Here is a 21,312-nt window from a genome sequence, read left to right on the forward strand (position 1 = left end):
AATGAAAAAATAGTCATGGTAAGCCAGTACTTCGCAGTGGCTAATCAGGTCAAAAACATAATAAACCACAACTGGAAAATCATAAATGATGGAGCTGATACCATACTAGAACGTCCGCTATATGCCTATAGAAAAAATAAGAACCTGAGATGTAGTCTAGTACACACCTACAGAGATGACGTGGTAGAACGACAAACAACTTTGACAGGAACTAAGGCGGTAGGGAATAACAAATGTGGCAACTGTTGCATATGTGAACTCTGCATAGTAACCAAAGAAGTAAAATTAAATGGAGCCACACAGAAAATCACAACTTTGAATAATTGCAAAACAAAGAATGTGATATACTTGATTCTATGCCCATGCAATCAGGGATACATAGGAGAAACAGGAAGGGAACTCAGACTAAGGATAGGGGAGCACAAATCAGCGATAAAGAATAACAAAGAGAATGCACCACTGGTTGCCCACTGGAAAGAACAGGAACATAATGTAAAAGACATCAGGTGGGTGATCCTAGAGAGAATTAAGGAACAAACCAGACTGGGAGACAGTACAAAAAGAAGGAAACAGCAAGAGCAATGGTTTATGATTAAATTCGACACCATTAAACGCGGCCTGAACTCTAGGGAGGAGTGGGAAATCTTGATTTAAAAATGGCACCCGGAGGCAAAAAAACTCAGGGTAAGATATAAAATAAAAATACACTCCATAGGAATAAAGAGTAAATCTTATTTTACCCTAAATTCCTTCAAAAACAAATAAGGTGTAGACAGGATCAGTTATCAAAAAGGAGGAAAATTCAGGTTTAAATTAATAGGCCAACTATAAAACACAGCACTAAATAGAGAAAAAACATTAAATAGTATAAGATCCAATTTCCAACTCAAGGGTGTCTCTTTAAACAGACGAGGCAATGAAATATACCAGACTAAATACAAGGAACCCTGTACTCATAGGCAACGATACAGAAGACCCCTAATTAGGTAGATAAACTAGTATGTACCCCTCAAAAAATCGAGTTGAATACTCAGGGGACTGAAAACAGCGAAATAATTAATCATCCCCGAACCAAGGGGTGTCAGGGCTGAGAAAAATATAGTTAGTCACCACTGATGGGCATTGCGCCAAAAACGTATATTCCAAACAATTAAAAGGCAAGATATAATGTGCTGTTTTACCTAAATATAAGAACAAAAATTAGAAGACAACGTCTTTCCAAAACGGGAGAGATTTACGTATCATACAAACCCCACACAATAGAAACATACACCACTCCAAGATGGCGCCCACAGAAGAGGGCGGAGGAGAATAGCTAGGAGCATGCGCGATCCCCAGCTGAAATCAATGGGAGTAATCAGCATATAATATAAACAGCACGCCATACGCGTTGTTGAGAGAAGGAGCAGAACGAGGCAGAGGCGACACCAGATATTTGAACAGGTAAGCAGCAGTGGGGGTTTAGAGATTATACAGTACCGGTGAGGCAATTTAACATCCTTGGTATATCGACGAAATTAGAGAGAACATGCGAGCGCCTGCTGTAATCTACCGGATCCCAGCACCCGCTATAACGTTGTGGGGCGGAGATCGGAGGGTGTAATAAACACTGCGTTTAACATTACCCGAGTGTGCTGAGGTTTAATAATAGCAAGGACAGTTTGGGGCAGACACCGAGGGTAGTGAGAACTCGTATTTAAATTAGAGACAGTACTGAAGTAAAAGCATGGACTGTCTGGGATATATCTCTGAGGGAATAAACAGTAGAGGTGGATAATACAGACAAAGCCATATGGAAAACATGAAAGCTAGTTAACATACACGCTAAAGAAATAGTCCATATTAACAGAACAAGGAAAGGGTGCCTAACCAAAAAGAGGCGTTTTTTACCAGTATACATCGAACAAATGTATATTAAAATATGCAGGGAAAGGGTCCTAAAGTATAAGAGACAATCACTAGCCAAATAGGGAATAGAGCACCTGCAAAAAAAAAAAAAGGGGGGGGGGGAAAAGCGCAAAAAGATTAAAATTTGACATTAGGGAAAGGACTTTAAGATTAAATAGAACATCGTATAGAGACTAAAGGAAGATATATAAACACATACATATCTTCTCTTATTTACAGAACATATCCAGTTCCCAAGTCAAGATATACGATTATATGCCCGTTCATGAGAACATTTTAATTTGTACAAAGGTAAGTGGAGGAAATAATAAGGAAGACTACAACAGCCATGACTGCCTTCCATAGAGCAAAACCTGGCTAACTATGATCCACCCACTTACACAGATATTCATAAAAAGAGGAGGGGATCTACGCCCACCAGATCACAGAGCAAGGAAAAGACCTTTTGTACATGAGGATCTAGTTCACCCATGAGGTAAAAGAGAGGAACCTGATTGGTTTAAAATGGTTGAAGTCAAGTGTTATATAGAAACCAATGAAATCCCACTGTCATCCCGTAGGTATATTAAAACTTACAACAACAGCGATCGTTTGGAGGAGGATTCCCCGACGGCTGTTTCTCATGCGGGACTCCTACAATACGTTTAGGGTAAGAGGGACATCATATCATCAAATAACACCAGAGAAGAGATGAATGAGTGAGATAACGAATGATAGAACGAATGAATATCCCTCATATTTCCACACTAAAAAGAAAACGGAGGACCTTGCTATCTATAATAATAGTGAATGTAAGCTAGGTATACAGCAACTTTTTGTAAAAATGTAATGATCCATCTATGCATTTGATAAGATATACCTGAGTAAATTTGCCAAATATTATAGATCCAAGGGTGTTAAAAATGCCCCTAGGAAAACATTCAAAAAATAGGGAGTGTTTAGAAGGTGGTATGAGTGCTTGGGGGTAACAAACATGATGTTCTATTCTGAAAATGTTACATAATACCCCCGGAATAGTGATACTGTGTTTTTTTCTCGTAATATCCACACAGAGAGTTTTTATTATAAATTTAGAAGCCGGTGACCCCAAAGAGACGGCATGTTCTGATGAAGGTGTTACAACATCAAGTAATATAACACCGAAACGCGTCAACGCATTTTTACAATAGTAGAATCCTGACAAGGTCACGGAAGTAACAGATATTGATGAATCAGGGTTATTGTATACTGTACTTCCGAAATCTAAGTAAAGACCGGTGGATCTAGAATAAGAGTGGCGGAAAAATCTTAAGGCCACGGTGTTAGGGGGTTTTGATAAGGATCCAATTGCATTCTCTGTTTGGTATTTGCATTGATTATTTCTTTTTTCTTTTTATCCTGTGCCGTATAATCTATATGAATGTGATATTGCTTTTGATAAATGTATGTAATGATTTGCTATTAATTGTCCATTGATTTTTATTGTACTTGTTCAAAGAGTTTTCCTTGAAATTTTAATTTTTAACTTTGTGTGAAGAAGAGTCTTCACCTTTTTATAAACAATAAAAAGACTGTGAACGTTCATTTTTAGTGTGGAAATTTATTTTTAAATTCTAATCTTTATACCGCTCACCTTTTGATGTTTGTAGTAGAGAAGTGTGCATAATTGGGTAGAACCTACATAGCCACACAATAAGTATTTGTTCTAGTACACACCCAGGGATTCCTCTTTGACTAAGTTGTCACTGTACCCTGTTCCCTGGTGAAAGTGGGGTACTCTCTCTTGTGTTTACTTGAAAGAACAGCCTTGTGCTGGAGAGTTAGGTTTGTGCAGACTCACTAGTTTTTCCTCCTAAAAAACTAAAAGTCTTTTATCCAAATATCTAATGGATACACTAAAGACCTTTGGCTTTAGTGAGGAGCAATTGAATAAAATTCCGAGCTCTAATCGAAGTGGGAACAATATAACAGTGATTCCCACGGGAGGTGAAAAATGGAACCAGCTAGTCAACCTCAAAAAGAAAATCATTAGAACAGAACTGCATGCAGAGTTCATGACACAATATGTGAGGGGAGGCACTATACCGATAGGACTCCAGATACGCAATGAACCAGGGCTGTTTATTGATAATCCAAAATTCTTAGAAACTTGGACGTTTATATGTAATAGATGCAGCAGAGATCTTATGCTACTGATAATCGAGACAGCCCAGACTACCATCTTAATAGAAATGCGGGAGATGGAGGAATTAGAAAAAGTGCTCTTAGAAAGTAATGCGGTTGAGGAGGCTCAAAAGAAAATAGAAGAAATAAATCAGGATATGAATGGGTACTGTGAATATTTAACAAATCGCAAGACCCAAAAACTGAGAAAAGACATTAACAAATTCACGCAGGAGGTAGTATATCCCTTTTTGAAAAAAGACTATTATACCGAGAAGCAGGAACAAAACAGAAATGGAGGCCCTAGAGTGAGATTCCAACCTAGGAGGCAAAGACATTTGAACTTCTCAGGTACTTCAGAGAGCAGTGGTGAGGAGGAATTGGTTACCAGAGAAGAAGAGGAATATGCAGGGCCCAATAGAGATTATGAAAAGGCTTTTTAGAACAGCGCCCGCAAAGAGCACAGAGAGGGTTCCAAAACAGATCAAGAGGACCATATACGAGGAAGCCAGTACAGAGAGAGCAGGAACAGGATTATCAGCAGAACCAGGCCCCTCAGGAATACAAGCGCACCAGGAACAAGGTGTATTGGCGATAGAGTCAACACCCATTATAAATTTATCGAGCAGAACACTTACCCTAGTAGAACGACAAGTGTTAGGAATGGGTTTCAATTTTGTACAGACAGCAGGGATTAACAAATTCCAATTAAAAAAAGATTTAAGGGCTTTTTTTCGGAAAATACGGCTTCGCCGTTTCTTCGAAAATAGACCAGCAAGAGAAGCACCCATGGATTCCGGACTAAGGGCAAAATCGACCTTTACCCCCAGTCTAGGGACGGTAGACAAAAACTTAGAGATCTTCGAGGCAATGGGTAAATTAGAAGTAGGAAATCTACTCAGCAAGAAACACTTCCAAGAAAATAACATCAACAAAGCACAGAGGGATGCAATTGATTCTTTGTCCAACGATACTCAAATAACAATTAAACCTGCGGACAAAGGTGGGGGGGTTGTAGTCTTCAACACTGAAGACTACGACAGACGAATAGCCAGTCTTCTGTCCAACGAATTACACTACAAGAGAGTTTCACAAACCAGACTTAATAACCTCAAAAAAGATGTGGAAAGACTATTGTCAGAAGCCAAGACTAAAGGAGACATCACAGAAGAGGAATGGAAGTTTCTCAGTAATGTAAATCCAAAAACACCAGCCTTTTATGGACTACCTAAAGTCCATAAGAGCATAGACAACCCACCACTTAGACCCATAGTGGCGTCTATTGATTCCTTATTAGAACCCCTGAGGAAATATGCCGACAGATTTTTAAAACCTCTTGTGGAGAAACAAAAATCGTATATCCGAGACACATCGGATATGATTGCCAAAACAGAGGGAATAGAATTTGATGGTGCAAATGAGATCATGGTGACTCTCGATGTAGAGTCACTTTACACCAATATCCCACAAAAAGATACCATAGAGGTAATTAGGACTCTCATGGAAGAAACGGATATTGTAGGAGGGAGTAAGGAATTCATAGTGCAATGCGTCTCTATGGTGCTCCTCAATAATATCTTCCTTTTAAAAAAAGATCTCTACATTCAGTGTAAGGGTACCAGCATGGGCGCAACCTGTGCGCCGAGCCTGGCCTGTATCTATGTCAGTATTTTTGAGAACAAACACATCTATAACGAGGTCAGTCCATTTTATGAAAACATCCGAAACTGGACCCGTTTTATAGACGACATTTTCTTTATATGGTCTGGGACATGTGATCTCCTGGAAGACTTCCTCACGTGGCTGAACCTAGGAGATGCTAATCTGAAATTTACTGCGGAATATAGCAGAACCAAAGTAAATTTCTTAGATATAAGCATAAAGAGCGAAGATAAACAACTGAAGGTGGAATTATTCAAAAAAGAGTCAGATCGCAATACTGTATTGCATTACAAAAGCTACCACCCAAGAAGTCAAAAAGACTCAATACCCTTTGGGGAGTTTCTCCGCCTAAGGAGAAACTGTACTACGGTGGAGGATTTCTACCGTCATGCAGGAGAGATGAAACTCAAGTTCAAGGAAAGGGGTTATCCGAAAAAACTCATAGACCACTCCCTAAAAAGAGCTAGGTTCTATGATAGGGACTGTCTGTTGGTCAAGAAAGAGAAGAAGCAAATGAATGAAAAAATAGTCATGGTAAGCCAGTACTCCGCAGTGGCTAATCAGGTCAAAAACATAATAAACCACAACTGGAAAATCATAAATGATGGAGCTGATACCATACTAGAACGTCCGCTATATGCCTATAGAAAAAATAAGAACCTGAGATGTAGTCTAGTACACACCTACAGAGATGACGTGGTAGAACGACAAACAACTTTGACAGGAACTAAGGCGGTAGGGAATAACAAATGTGGCAACTGTTGCATATGTGAACTCTGCATAGTAACCAAAGAAGTAAAATTAAATGGAGCCACACAGAAAATCACAACTTTGAATAATTGCAAAACAATGAATGTGATATACTTGATTCTATGCCCATGCAATCAGGGATACATAGGAGAAACAGGAAGGGAACTCAGACTAAGGATAGGGGAGCACAAATCAGCGATAAAGAATAACAAAGAGAATGCACCACTGGTTGCCCACTGGAAAGAACAGGAACATAATGTAAAAGACATCAGGTGGGTGATCCTAGAGAGAATTAAGGAACAAACCAGACTAGGAGACAGTACAAAAAGAAGGAAACAGCAAGAGAAATGGTTTATGATTAAATTCAACACCATTAAACGCGGCCTGAACTCTAGGGAGGAGTGGGAAATCTTGATTTAAAAATGGCACCCGGAGGCAAAAAAACTCAGGGTAAGATATAAAATAAAAATACACTCCATAGGAATAAAGAGTAAATCTTATTTTACCCTAAATTCCTTCAAAAACAAATAAGGTGTAGACAGGATCAGTTATCAAAAAGGAGCAAAATTCAGGTTTAAATTAATAGGCCAACTATAAAACACAGCACTAAATAGAGAAAAAACATTAAATAGTATAAGATCCAATTTCCAACTCAAGGGTGTCTCTTTAAACAGACGAGGCAATGAAATATACCAGACTAAATACAAGGAACCGTGTACTCATAGGCAACGATACAGAAGACCCCTAATTAGGTAGATAAACTAGTAGGTACCCCTCAAAAAATCGAGTTGAATACTCAGGGGACTGAAAACAGCGAAATAATTAATCATCCCCGAACCAAGGGGTGTCAGGGCTGAGAAAAATATAGTTAGTCACCACTGATGGGCATTGCGCCAAAAACGTATATTCCAAACAATTAAAAGGCAAGATATAATGTGCTGTTTTACCTAAATATAAGAACAAAAATTAGAAGACAACGTCTTTCCAAAACGGGAGAGATTTACGTATCATACAAACCCCACACAATAGAAACATACACCACTCCAAGATGGCGCCCACAGAAGAGGGCGGAGGAGAATAGCTAGGAGCATGCGCGATCCCCAGCTGAAATCAATGGGAGTAATCAGCATATAATATAAACAGCACGCCATACGCGTTGTTGAGAGAAGGAGCAGAACGAGGCAGAGGCGACACCAGATATTTGAACAGGTAAGCAGCAGTGGGGGTTTAGAGATTATACAGTACCGGTGAGGCAATTTAACATCCTTGGTATATCGACGAAATTAGAGAGAACATGCGAGCGCCTGCTGTAATCTACCGGATCCCAGCACCCGCTATAACGATGTGGGGCGGAGATCGGAGGGTGTAATAAACACTGCGTTTAACATTACCCGAGTGTGCTGAGGTTTAATAATAGCAAGGACAGTTTGGGGCAGACACCGAGGGTAGTGAGAACTCGTATTTAAATTAGAGACAGTACTGAAGTAAAAGCATGGACTGTCTGGGATATATCTCTGAGGGAATAAACAGTAGAGGTGGATAATACAGACAAAGCCATATGGAAAACATGAAAGCTAGTTAACATACACGCTAAAGAAATAGTCCATATTAACAGAACAAGGAAAGGGTGCCTAACCAAAAAGAGGCGTTTTTTACCAGTATACATCGAACAAATGTATATTAAAATATGCAGGGAAAGGGTCCTAAAGTATAAGAGACAATCACTAGCCAAATAGGGAATAGAGCACCTGCAAAAAAAAAAAAGGGGGGGGGGGAAAGCGCAAAAAGATTAAAATTTGACATTAGGGAAAGGACTTTAAGATTAAATAGAACATCGTATAGAGACTAAAGGAAGATATATAAACACATACATATCTTCTCTTATTTACAGAACATATCCAGTTCCCAAGTCAAGATATACGATTATATGCCCGTTCATGAGAACATTTTAATTTGTACAAAGGTAAGTGGAGGAGAATAATAAGGAATGACTACAACAGCCATGACTGCCTTCCATAGAGCAAAACCTGGCTAACTATGATCCCCCCACTTACACAGATATTCATAAAAAGAGGAGGGGATCTACGCCCACCAGATCACAGAGCAAGGAAAAGACCTTTTGTACATGAGGATCTAGTTCACCCATGAGGTAAAAGAGAGGAACCTGATTGGTTTAAAATGGTTGAAGTCAAGTGTTATATAGAAACCAATGAAATCCCACTGTCATCCCGTAGGTATATTAAAACTTACAACAACAGCGATCGTTTGGAGGAGGATTCCCCGACGGCTGTTTCTCATGCGGGACTCCTACAATACGTTTAGGGTAAGAGGGACATCATATCATCAAATAACACCAGAGAAGAGATGAATGAGTGAGATAACGAATGATAGAACGAATGAATATCCCTCATATTTCCACACTAAAAAGAAAACGGAGGACCTTGCTATCTATAATAATAGTGAATGTAAGCTAGGTATACAGCAACTTTTTGTAAAAATGTAATGATCCATCTATGCATTTGATAAGATATACCTGAGTAAATTTGCCAAATATTATAGATCCAAGGGTGTTAAAAATGCCCCTAGGAAAACATTCAAAAATAGGGGAGTGTTTAGAAGGTGGTATGAAGTGCTTGGGGGTAACAAACATGATGTTCTATTCTGAAAATGTTACATAATACCCCCGGAATAGTGATACTGTGTTTTTTTCTCTATATATCCACACAGAGAGTTTTTATTATAAATTTAGAAGCCGGTGACCCCAAAGAGACGGCATGTTCTGATGAAGGTGTTACAACATCAAGTAATATAACACCGAAACGCGTCAACGCATTTTTACAATAGTAGAATCCTGACAAGGTCACGGAAGTAACAGATATTGATGAATCAGGGTTATTGTATACTGTACTTCCGAAATCTAAGTAAAGACCGGTGGATCTAGAATAAGAGTGGCGGAAAAATCTTAAGGCCACGGTGTTAGGGGGTTTTGATAAGGATCCAATTGCATTCTCTGTTTGGTATTTGCATTGATTATTTCTTTTTTCTTTTTATCCTGTGCCGTATAATCTATATGAATGTGATATTGCTTTTGATAAATGTATGTAATGATTTGCTATTAATTGTCCATTGATTTTTATTGTACTTGTTCAAAGAGTTTTCCTTGAAATTTTAATTTTTAACTTTGTGTGAAGAAGAGTCTTCACCTTTTTATAAACAATAAAAAGACTGTGAACGTTCATTTTTAGTGTGGAAATTTATTTTTAAATTCTAATCTTTATACCGCTCACCTTTTGATGTTTGTAGTAGAGAAGTGTGCATAATTGGGTAGAACCTACATAGCCACACAATAAGTATTTGTTCTAGTACACACCCAGGGATTCCTCTTTGACTAAGTTGTCACTGTACCCTGTTCCCTGGTGAAAGTGGGGTACTCTCTCTTGTGTTTACTTGAAAGAACAGCCTTGTGCTGGAGAGTTAGGTTTGTGCAGACTCACTAGTTTTTCCTCCTAAAAAACTAAAAGTCTTTTATCCAAATATCTAATGGATACACTAAAGACCTTTGGCTTTAGTGAGGAGCAATTGAATAAAATTCCGAGCTCTAATCGAAGTGGGAACAATATAACAGTGATTCCCACGGGAGGTGAAAAATGGAACCAGCTAGTCAACCTCAAAAAGAAAATCATTAGAACAGAACTGCATGCAGAGTTCATGACACAATATGTGAGGGGAGGCACTATACCGATAGGACTCCAGATACGCAATGAACCAGGGCTGTTTATTGATAATCCAAAATTCTTAGAAACTTGGACGTTTATATGTAATAGATGCAGCAGAGATCTTATGCTACTGATAATCGAGACAGCCCAGACTACCATCTTAATAGAAATGCGGGAGATGGAGGAATTAGAAAAAGTGCTCTTAGAAAGTAATGCGGTTGAGGAGGCTCAAAAGAAAATAGAAGAAATAAATCAGGATATGAATGGGTACTGTGAATATTTAACAAATCGCAAGACCCAAAAACTGAGAAAAGACATTAACAAATTCACGCAGGAGGTAGTATATCCCTTTTTGAAAAAAGACTATTATACCGAGAAGCAGGAACAAAACAGAAATGGAGGCCCTAGAGTGAGATTCCAACCTAGGAGGCAAAGACATTTGAACTTCTCAGGTACTTCAGAGAGCAGTGGTGAGGAGGAATTGGTTACCAGAGAAGAAGAGGAATATGCAGGGCCCAATAGAGATTATGAAAAGGCTTTTAAGAACAGCGCCCGCAAAGAGCACAGAGAGGGTTCCAAAACAGATCAAGAGGACCATATACGAGGAAGCCAGTACAGAGAGAGCAGGAACAGGATTATCAGCAGAACCAGGCCCCTCAGGAATACAAGCGCACCAGGAACAAAGTGTATTGGCGATAGAGTCAACACCCATTATAAATTTATCGAGCAGAACACTTACCCTAGTAGAACGACAAGTGTTAGGAATGGGTTTCAATTTTGTACCGACAGCAGGGATTAACAAATTCCAATTAGAAAAAGATTTAAGGGATTTTTTTCGGAAAATACGGCTTCGCCGTTTCTTCGAAAATAGACCAGCAAGAGAAGCACCCATGGATTCCGGACTAAGGGCAAAATCGACCTTTACCCCCAGTCTAGGGACGGTAGACAAAAACTTAGAGATCTTCGAGGCAATGGTTAAATTAGAAGTAGGAAATCTACTCAGCAAGAAACACTTCCAAGAAAATAACATCAACAAAGCACAGAGGGATGCAATTGATTCTTTGTCCAACGATACTCAAATAACAATTAAACCTGCGGACAAAGGTGGGGGGGTTGTAGTCTTCAACACTGAAGACTATGACAGACGAATAGCCAGTCTTCTGTCCAACGAATTACACTACAAGAGAGTTTCACAAACCAGACTTAATAACCTCAAAAAAGATGTGGAAAGACTATTGTCAGAAGCCAAGACTAAAGGAGACATCACAGAAGAGGAATGGAAGTTTCTCAGTAATGTAAATCCAAAAACACCAGCCTTTTATGGACTACCTAAAGTCCATAAGAGCATAGACAACCCACCACTTAGACCCATAGTGGCGTCTATTGATTCCTTATTAGAACCCCTGAGGAAATATGCCGACAGATTTTTAAAACCTCTTGTGGAGAAACAAAAATCGTATATCCGAGACACATCGGATATGATTGCCAAAACAGAGGGAATAGAATTTGATGGTGCAAATGAGATCATGGTGACTCTCGATGTAGAGTCACTTTACACCAATATCCCACAAAAAGATACCATAGAGGTAATTAGGACTCTCATGGAAGAAACGGATATTGTAGGAGGGAGTAAGGAATTCATAGTGCAATGCGTCTCTATGGTGCTCCTCAATGATATCTTCCTTTTCAAAAAAGATCTCTACATTCAGTGTAAGGGTACCAGCATGGGCGCAACCTGTGCGCCGAGCCTGGCCTGTATCTATGTCATTATTTTTGAGAACAAACACATCTATAACGAGGTCAGTCCATTTTATGAAAACATCCGAAACTGGTCCCGTTTTATAGACGACATTTTCTTTATATGGTCAGGGACATGCGATCTCCTGGAAGACTTCCTCACGTGGCAGAACCTAGGAGATGCTAATCTGAAATTTACTGCGGAATATAGCAGAACCAAAGTAAATTTCTTAGATATAAGCATAAAGAGCGAAGATAAACAACTGAAGGTGGAATTATTCAAAAAAGAGTCAGATCGCAATACTGTATTGCATTACAAAAGCTACCACCCAAGAAGTCAAAAAGACTCAATACCCTTTGGGGAGTTTCTCCGCCTAAGGAGAAACTGTACTACGGTGGAGGATTTCTACCGTCATGCAGGAGAGATGAAACTCAAGTTCAAGGAAAGGGGTTATCCGAAAAAACTCATAGACCACTCCCTAAAAAGAGCTAGGTTCTATGATAGGGACTGTCTGTTGGTCAAGAAAGAGAAGAAGCAAATGAATGAAAAAATAGTCATGGTAAGCCAGTACTCCGCGGTGGCTAATCAGGTCAAAAACATAATAAACCACAACTGGAAAATCATAAATGATGGAGCTGATACCATACTAGAACGTCCGCTATATGCCTATAGAAAAAATAAGAACCTGAGATGTAGTCTAGTACACACCTACAGAGATGACGTGGTAGAACGACAAACAACTTTGACAGGAACTAAGGCGGTAGGGAATAACAAATGTGGCAACTGTTGCATATGTGAACTCTGCATAGTAACCAAAGAAGTCAAATTAAATGGAGCCACACAGAAAATCACAACTTTGAATAATTGCAAAACAAAGAATGTGATATACTTGATTCTATGCCCATGCAATCAGGGATACATAGGAGAAACAGGAAGGGAACTCAGACTAAGGATAGGGGAGCACAAATCAGCGATAAAGAATAACAAAGAGAATGCACCACTGGTTGCCCACTGGAAAGAACAGGAACATAATGTAAAAGACATCAGGTGGGTGATCCTAGAGACAATTAAGGAACAAACCAGACTGGGAGACAGTACAAAAAGAAGGAAACAGCAAGAGCAACGGTTTATGATTAAATTCAACACCATTAAACGCGGCCTGAACTCTAGGGAGGAGTGGGAAATCTTGATTTAAAAATGGCACCCGGAGGCAAAAAAACTCAGGGTAAGATATAAAATAAAAATACACTCCATAGGAATAAAGAGTAAATCTTATTTTACCCTAAATTCCTTCAAAAACAAATAAGGTGTAGACAGGATCAGTTATCAAAAAGGAGCAAAATGCAGGTTTAAATTAATAGGCCAACTATAAAACACAGCACTAAATAGAGAAAAAACATTAAATAGTATAAGATCCAATTTCCAACTCAAGGGTGTCTCTTTAAACAGACGAGGCAATGAAATATACCAGACTAAATACAAGGAACCCTGTACTCATAGGCAACGATACAGAAGACCCCTAATTAGGTAGATAAACTAGTATGTACCCCTCAAAAAATCGAGTTGAATACTCAGGGGACTGAAAACAGCGAAATAATTAATCATCCCCGAACCAAGGGGTGTCAGGGATGAGAAAAATATAGTTAGTCACCACTGATGGGCATTGCGCCAAAAACGTATATTCCAAACAATTAAAAGGCAAGATATAATGTGCTGTTTTACCTAAATATAAGAACAAAAATTAGAAGACAACGTCTGTCCAAAACGGGAGAGATTTACGTATCATACAAACCCCACACAAACGAAACATACACCACTCCAAGATGGCGCCCACAGAAGAGGGCGGAGGAGAATAGCTAGGAGCATGCGCGATCCCCAGCTGAAATCAATGGGAGTAATCAGCATATAATATAAACAGCACGCCATACGCGTTGTTGAGAGAAGGAGCAGAACGAGGCAGAGGCGACACCAGATATTTGAACAGGTAAGCAGCAGTGGGGGTTTAGAGATTATACAGTACCGGTGAGGCAATTTAACATCCTTGGTATATCGACGAAATTAGAGAGGACATGCGAGCGCCTGCTGTAATCTACCGGATCCCAGCACCCGCTATAACGATGTGGGGCGGAGATCGGAGGGTGTAATAAACACTGCGTTTAACATTACCCGAGTGTGCTGAGGTTTAATAATAGCAAGGACAGTTTGGGGCAGACACCGAGGGTAGTGAGAACTCGTATTTAAATTAGAGACAGTACTGAAGTAAAAGCATGGACTGTCTGGGATATATCTCTGAGGGAATAAACAGTAGAGGTGGATAATACAGACAAAGCCATATGGAAAACATGAAAGCTAGTTAACATACACGCTAAAGAAATAGTCCATATTAACAGAACAAGGAAAGGGTGCCTAACCAAAAAGAGGCGTTTTTTACCAGTATACATCGAACAAATGTATATTAAAATATGCAGGGAAAGGGTCCTAAAGTATAAGAGACAATCACTAGCCAAATAGGGAATAGAGCACCTGCAAAAAAAAAAGGGGGGGGGGGGAAAGCGCGAAAAGATTAAAATTTGACATTAGGGAAAGGACTTTAAGATTAAATAGAACATCGTATAGAGACTAAAGGAAGATATATAAACACATACATATCTTCTCTTATTTACAGAACATATCCAGTTCCCAAGTCAAGATATACGATTATATGCCCGTTCATGAGAACATTTTAATTTGTACAAAGGTAAGTGGAGGAGAATAATAAGGAATGACTACAACAGCCATGACTGCCTTCCATAGAGCAAAACCTGGCTAACTATGATTCCCCACTTACACAGATATTCATAAAAAGAGGAGGGGATCTACGCCCACCAGATCACAGAGCAAGGAAAAGACCTTTTGTACATGAGGATCTAGTTCACCCATGAGGTAAAAGAGAGGAACCTGATTGGTTTAAAATGGTTGAAGTCAAGTGTTATATAGAAACCAATGAAATCCCACTGTCATCCCGTAGGTATATTAAAACTTACAACAACAGCGATCGTTTGGAGGAGGATTCCCCGACGGCTGTTTCTCATGCGGGACTCCTACAATACGTTTAGGGTAAGAGGGACATCATATCATCAAATAACACCAGAGAAGAGATGAATGAGTGAGATAAAGAATGATAGAACGAATGAATATCCCTCATATTTCCACATTAAAAAGAAAACGGAGGACCTTGCTATCTATAATAATAGTGAATGTAAGCTAGGTATACAGCAACTTTTTGTAAAAATGTAATGATCCATCTATGCATTTGATAAGATATACCTGAGTAAATTTGCCAAATATTATAGATCCAAGGGTGTTAAAAATGCCCCTAGGAAAACATTCAAAAATAGTGGAGTGTTTAGAAGGTGGAATGAAGTGCTTGGGGGTAACAAACATGATGTTCTATTCTGAAAATGTTACATATTACCCCCGGAATAGCGATACTGTGTTTTTTTCTCTACATATCCACACAGAGAGTTTTTATTATAAATCTAGAAGCCGGTGACCCCAAAGAGACGGCATGTTCTGATGAAGGTGTTACAACATCAAGTAATATAACACCGAAACGCGTCGACGCATTTTTACAATAGTAGAATCCAGACAAGGTCACGGAAGTAACAGATATTGATGAATCAGGGTTATTGTATACTGTACTTCCGAAATCTAAGTAAAGACCGGTGGATCTAGAATAAGAGTGGCGGAAAAATCTTAAGGCCACAGTGTTAGGGGGTTTTGATAAGGATCCAATTGCATTCTCTGTTTGGTATTTGCATTGATTATTTCTTTTTTCTTTTTATCCTGTGCCGTATAACCTATATGAATGTGATATTGCTTTTGATAAATGTATGTAATGATTTGCTATTAATTGTCCATTGATTTTTATTGTACTTGTTCAAAGAGTTTTCCTTGAAATTTTAATTTTTAACTTTGTGTGAAGAAGAGTCTTCACCTTTTTATAAACAATAAAAAGACTGTGAACGTTCATTTTTTGTGTGGAAATTTATTTTTAAATTCTAATCTTTATACCGCTCACCTTTTGATGTTTGTAGTAGAGAAGTGTGCATGATTGGGTAGAACCTACATAGCATATACACAATAAGTATTTGTTCTAGTACACACCCAGGGATTCCTCTTTGACTAAATTCCTCATATCTAGCCTTGCATGCCGCTCTAATTTGATAGTACAAGAGCATGTCTAGTGCTGTAGATGGATCCTGCGGGCACATCTGCTGTAATGATAAGAAAGTACATTCTGGGTAAAGGTCTCCCCCCATTAAAAGTTGGTGTGATGCTGCTCTGTGCTTGGACGCCTTGTCAAGTAATGGTGATATGAGTGAGTTACTCCCAATTGGTATTAACGGCGCAAAGAGTTCCTTCTGGCATGCCCTTTTTGCCAAATCGTGCCAAGCCCATCTCAGTGCTTTAGTCGTATCGATTTCTTGGTGTGGGTGCTTGTATTTTGATAGAGTGCTGTGTTCAATGGGAAGGGAACTACCTTATCCAGTTCTATTGCTACATGTGGCTCGTAGGGTGTGGGGTGCTGCCAATAGTGGAGGTATTGTGCTTGCGCGCAGTATGCATATAATTTGAAATCGGGTGCCCCTATTCCTCCCTGTGAAAATGGCAATGTCAAGATATCCCAAGAAACCCGGGGCTGCCTGCCAGACCATATCATTTCCTGGATATTTGATCGGAGTCTTTGGAAAAAATGTGAAGTCAAGGGCATCGGTATGTTTGCAAATAGATATAACAATTTTGGTAGAACTATCATCTTTGTTAATGCTATTCGACCTATCATGGATAACGTAAGTGTTTCCACTGCTGTACCTTTGCCTCCAGCCAATCCATAGGCTTTCGATAATTTGCTGTCCATATCTCCTGTACGTCCCTATGTATCCAAATGCCCAAATATTTTATCGGATCTGCCGACCATTTCCGTATCAAACAGGTATATGCCATCCGTTAGCAGCATGACTGTTGATTTGGCCCAGTTTATCTGAATCCCCGTCAGGCCACAATATCTTACTAGTTCCCTCATCACTGGCGTGATATTCATTTCCGGGTTTACTAAATATATTGTCATGTCATCCACATACATTGAGATTAACAACCCCCTCAAAGTGAACCCAATACTATGCTGTGTATGATGCTGTCTTAATCAGGCTTCCAGCTGTTCTGTCACAATCGCAAAGAGCAGCGGCGACAGCGGACAGCCTTGTCACGCGCCCCGCGTTATTTGTATGGGTTCTGACATATGCCCATTGACCCTGACTTCGCCATGGGCTTATTATATAATAACCTGATTTGCTTTATGAATATTGGGCTCATGCCCAGCCGGGTCAGTAATGTGAATAGGAAATTCCATTCAAGAGAATCGAACACCTTAGTGGCGTCTAGTAGGGCAGCAATAGCTTGTACATGTGGGTCTAAATAGTGCAGCAATGCGAATATTGTGCGTAGGTTGGGTGCCGCCGATCGACCCGGGATAAACCACGATTGATCCGGTAGTGCTATTTTGTACAGTGCTTTGTTCGCCATAAGTTGGCAGGGTATGCTCAGACGTGAGTCCCTTGCTCACTTTGCCACTGGATTCAAGCAAGCCTGGCTGAAGATGGCTGTAATGCCAGAAACCGGTCCTAGGAAGCTTGATTCCGGTCCAGGGAAGGCATGGCTTGGCAGTTCGGGCTGGACTGTTCCCATGAGGCACAGGGTCAGACTGATTTGCATATGGCCATGTCTGAACTGGGGTGGCAGAGTGTGCTAAAGAACGGTGATGGATTAAACCCAGATCTGTTGACTGGGTGTGAGTGTTTGATTGGTTCAGATGCTCCGTCCATCACCACCCCCTTTTGTACAGCTTTGAAGGGGCTGCAGGCTGTTCGCTAATAGCTTGACATACATTTTGGCATCTAAAATTATTAACGAATGTGGACAACATGAATCTGGCTCTCTGGGGTCCTTATGTGGCTTGAGTAGGGTGATTATTGTAGCTTCACGCAAAGTCTGTGGTAGCAGACCTGTTTCCTGTGCTTCCTGATATACCTTCAGAAGATGTGGTGTAAGGATGCCTGCGTACTCCTTATAAAAAGCTGCTGTCAACCCATTGGCTCCGGGGCTTTGCCAGCTGGCATACTATTTATTACTTTTCCAACATCCTCCACTGTGAACGGAATTTACATATATTCTCTGTACCCATCGGCTAAACCACAGCCGCTGCAGTGTTTCTATATATATACCGTAATGTAAGACATTGGTGGGTCTGTCTGGGAGGTATATAAGGCCAGATAAAAGTGGGTCATGGTTTGCAATATTTCAGATGGTGTGCATGAGGGCGGAGCAGTCAGATTTTTGAGTTCAGTTATGTACCCTGATCCCCTAGGTGGACGCAGAAGGCCCGCTAATGTTCGCTTTGGTCAGTCCCCTTCACCATATCTGCGTGCTTGTGTATATTTGTTCATATATTTAGTTTCCTGTTCAGCTTCTTCTTGAAACGCCGTTAATTTGTTCCTAATTTGCACCAGTGTCGATTGCAAGGGTGTTAAGAAATATTTACATTCTAAGTCTTTCATTTCTCTTTCTAATCGTTCAATAGTATTTCGTAAGTCCCGGAGTATACTAACCTTTAACGCTATACATTCGCCACAAGCTACTGTCTTAAAGGCCTCCTATAGTGTGCCTGGGGAGTCTACTGAGCCCTCATTGTTCGTGAAATAGTCAATAATTTTAGTGTGCAATACCTCTCGGAATACCTGATCCAAGAGGTATGTTAAGCTTAATTTGTACTGGTACGTGGTCCGAGAACATTCGTGGGTGATGTGTGACATCTACTAACCAGGTGTGCAAGTCTTTGGTTGTGAGCCAGTAGTCTAGTCTTGACCAGGCATTTTGTTGGTGTGTTATACAGGTTCCCTCCCTCGCGTTGGGATGTAGGATCCTCCAGGAATCTATACTTTATACTCGTCCATTATATCTTTTAACTCTGCCGCCACCTGTGGATGGTGTGTCCGAGCCGTCCCTACCATATCTGCCTCATTTGAAAGGACAACATTAAAATCCCTGCCCCAGAGTATTGCCGTATCTCCCAGTGTTTGGATATCATGCCAAATATCATTAAAATATTCAGGACTGTTGGTGTTTGGACCGTACGTATTAGCAATTATTATGGGAGTGTGATAGAGTTCACCTTGTACTAGGATATATCTCCCTTCAGCGTCTGTTATTATCTTGTGGGATTTCCAGTGGAGAACTCTGCATATTAAGATCGCCACTCTGCGGGAGTAATTCGAGTAACTGGAGTCATATATTTTTCCCCACCTTTTGTTTTTCAATACTGAGATCGATGCAGTTGTTAAGTGCGTCTCCTGTAGTAAGCATATATCGATATTGTGACTGGTCAGATATGTGTGTATCAGCCTGCTTTTTCTGTGGGCATTTAACCCTCTTACGTTCCAGGCGAGGCATGTAAATGTAGTCATGATGTTGCTATGTGGTGAGTACTAAGTTCTGATGTTATAACGTCTTTGAGGTGCGTTTGAATCTGGTCTTATCAGTCTATGTAGCCCATAGTTCAAGAATGATATTATGCAAGGCATCTCTGATGTGTGTAAATACGTGGTTGTGCAGTTTTCTCCATTTTTTATTTAGTATCGACATTTTTCTCGGCGGTAATTCACAACAAATAACACCCTTTACCCTCCCTCCTCCCACACCATCCCCCAATCAGGTTGTGTTTTGCCCCATAACAGCCCCTCATTTAACAACAAAGCTCCTGAACTATAGGAGTGATCAGGAACCATCCCAATGGGGTATGTGAAGTCACTGGCTTACACCCCTGCCCGTCTGCAGGGTGGCCGAGCTCTCAGTATAAGACTTAGGGTGTTTTTCCGATGTATTGTTTTCTGTTGTGAGTATTTTATTGTCCGTCAACAGTGCCCCCGAACCCTGCCATTTTGGTTCCACATGATGGGGCTTTATAATGTCTATACCTTTCTGTGTGTGTATTTCCAATGTTACTTATCTATATGTTTCTGAGTCCGTGACGTTGTCTTCACAGTTCAATCGTTGTCACTGAGATTACGTTCGGAGTGGTCGTCCACCGGTGATTTCCATTGTTTTTGATCTTTGGCCACATGTTTGGCATAATTCTAGGCTGCTTTGGCGTCCATGAAGAAGGTTGGTGTGCCTGGTCCATGGACTTTCAGTTTGGCAGGGTAGATCAAGGCGTATCTTGTACCGGTCTGTTGAAGAATTTTCTTAGCCGGTATGAATTCTCTGCATTCTGCCTGTACCTGTACCGTAAAATTTGGATACAGCGAAATCCCATTGCCTTATTTACTACTAGCGTCAAACATAGCTTGCCTGTTATGTTACACCTCTCTTTATTTTGATTAATACAACGTGAGTTTCTTTATCCCATATAAGCACAGAGCGCTACAGGGAGAGCCAGTGCAGTTACAGCACGCTTTGAAGTTTGCGAGTATGACTGTTTTATTTTGCAGATTGTCTAAAGGCACATACACATTTATTTAAACTACGATGCTTTATTAGAGTGCTGTAGAAGCATATATTACTATATATGTACTTTAAAAATGCGTTTAGTTATGTTATATTTCAGTAAGTGTAATATAATACGATCAATGACGTCTTTTCACCCCCATAGTTTCATTAACCAACGCATTCATGCAGCAATGCCATTTATCAACTGAAAGTGTTTAATCTCTTTTAGCACTGCTTATAGCCACTTCTACAGAAGCACCCTTCCATCTCTTATAACATGCATCAATTGCTGAATACTTCATTAAACACGAAGGTACTTCTTGCAAATATATAAGCACCTCTAGGGCAAACATAGGCAGACAACTTACAATTGTAGCAGAGAAGCATAACACTAACAATGAGCATTGCATACAGAGTTAACAAGAAAGGGTGTGTAACGGCAGATATTTAGACTGCATAACAAAGGAACTTCAGGGATATGGAGTCTAAGTCAAGATCTTAGGGGAAACATTTGGTTTACATGTATGTAGCATATGAACGTCGCCATACATTCCTAGGAAGTTTGTATGTCCATAGGAGAGAAATGTGCACACTTACAGTTGGTGTCTGGCACCTGCTTTTGCCTTAATTGTGGTGTATTACCTGGTAAATGCAAATGATTTAGTGATTTTCAGGATGCTGTGATTCGTTACTTTACCACCAAGAAAGAGGATGCATTTGTATACCTGCCGCCGCGTGTATAATTTCTTTGTGGTTTAACATTTCATCAGCAGCCTTCTAGTGCAGCAATTTACAGTTGTACGTAAAAAAAAAGGCAAACTGCTCTACGCAACTAAAGACAATGTAAGTAATACTTTTTAAAGCAAGTAACAA

The sequence above is a fragment of the Lissotriton helveticus genome, chromosome 10, assembly GCF_964261635.1.
Source record: "Lissotriton helveticus chromosome 10, aLisHel1.1, whole genome shotgun sequence".
Taxonomy (NCBI): domain Eukaryota; kingdom Metazoa; phylum Chordata; class Amphibia; order Caudata; family Salamandridae; genus Lissotriton; species Lissotriton helveticus.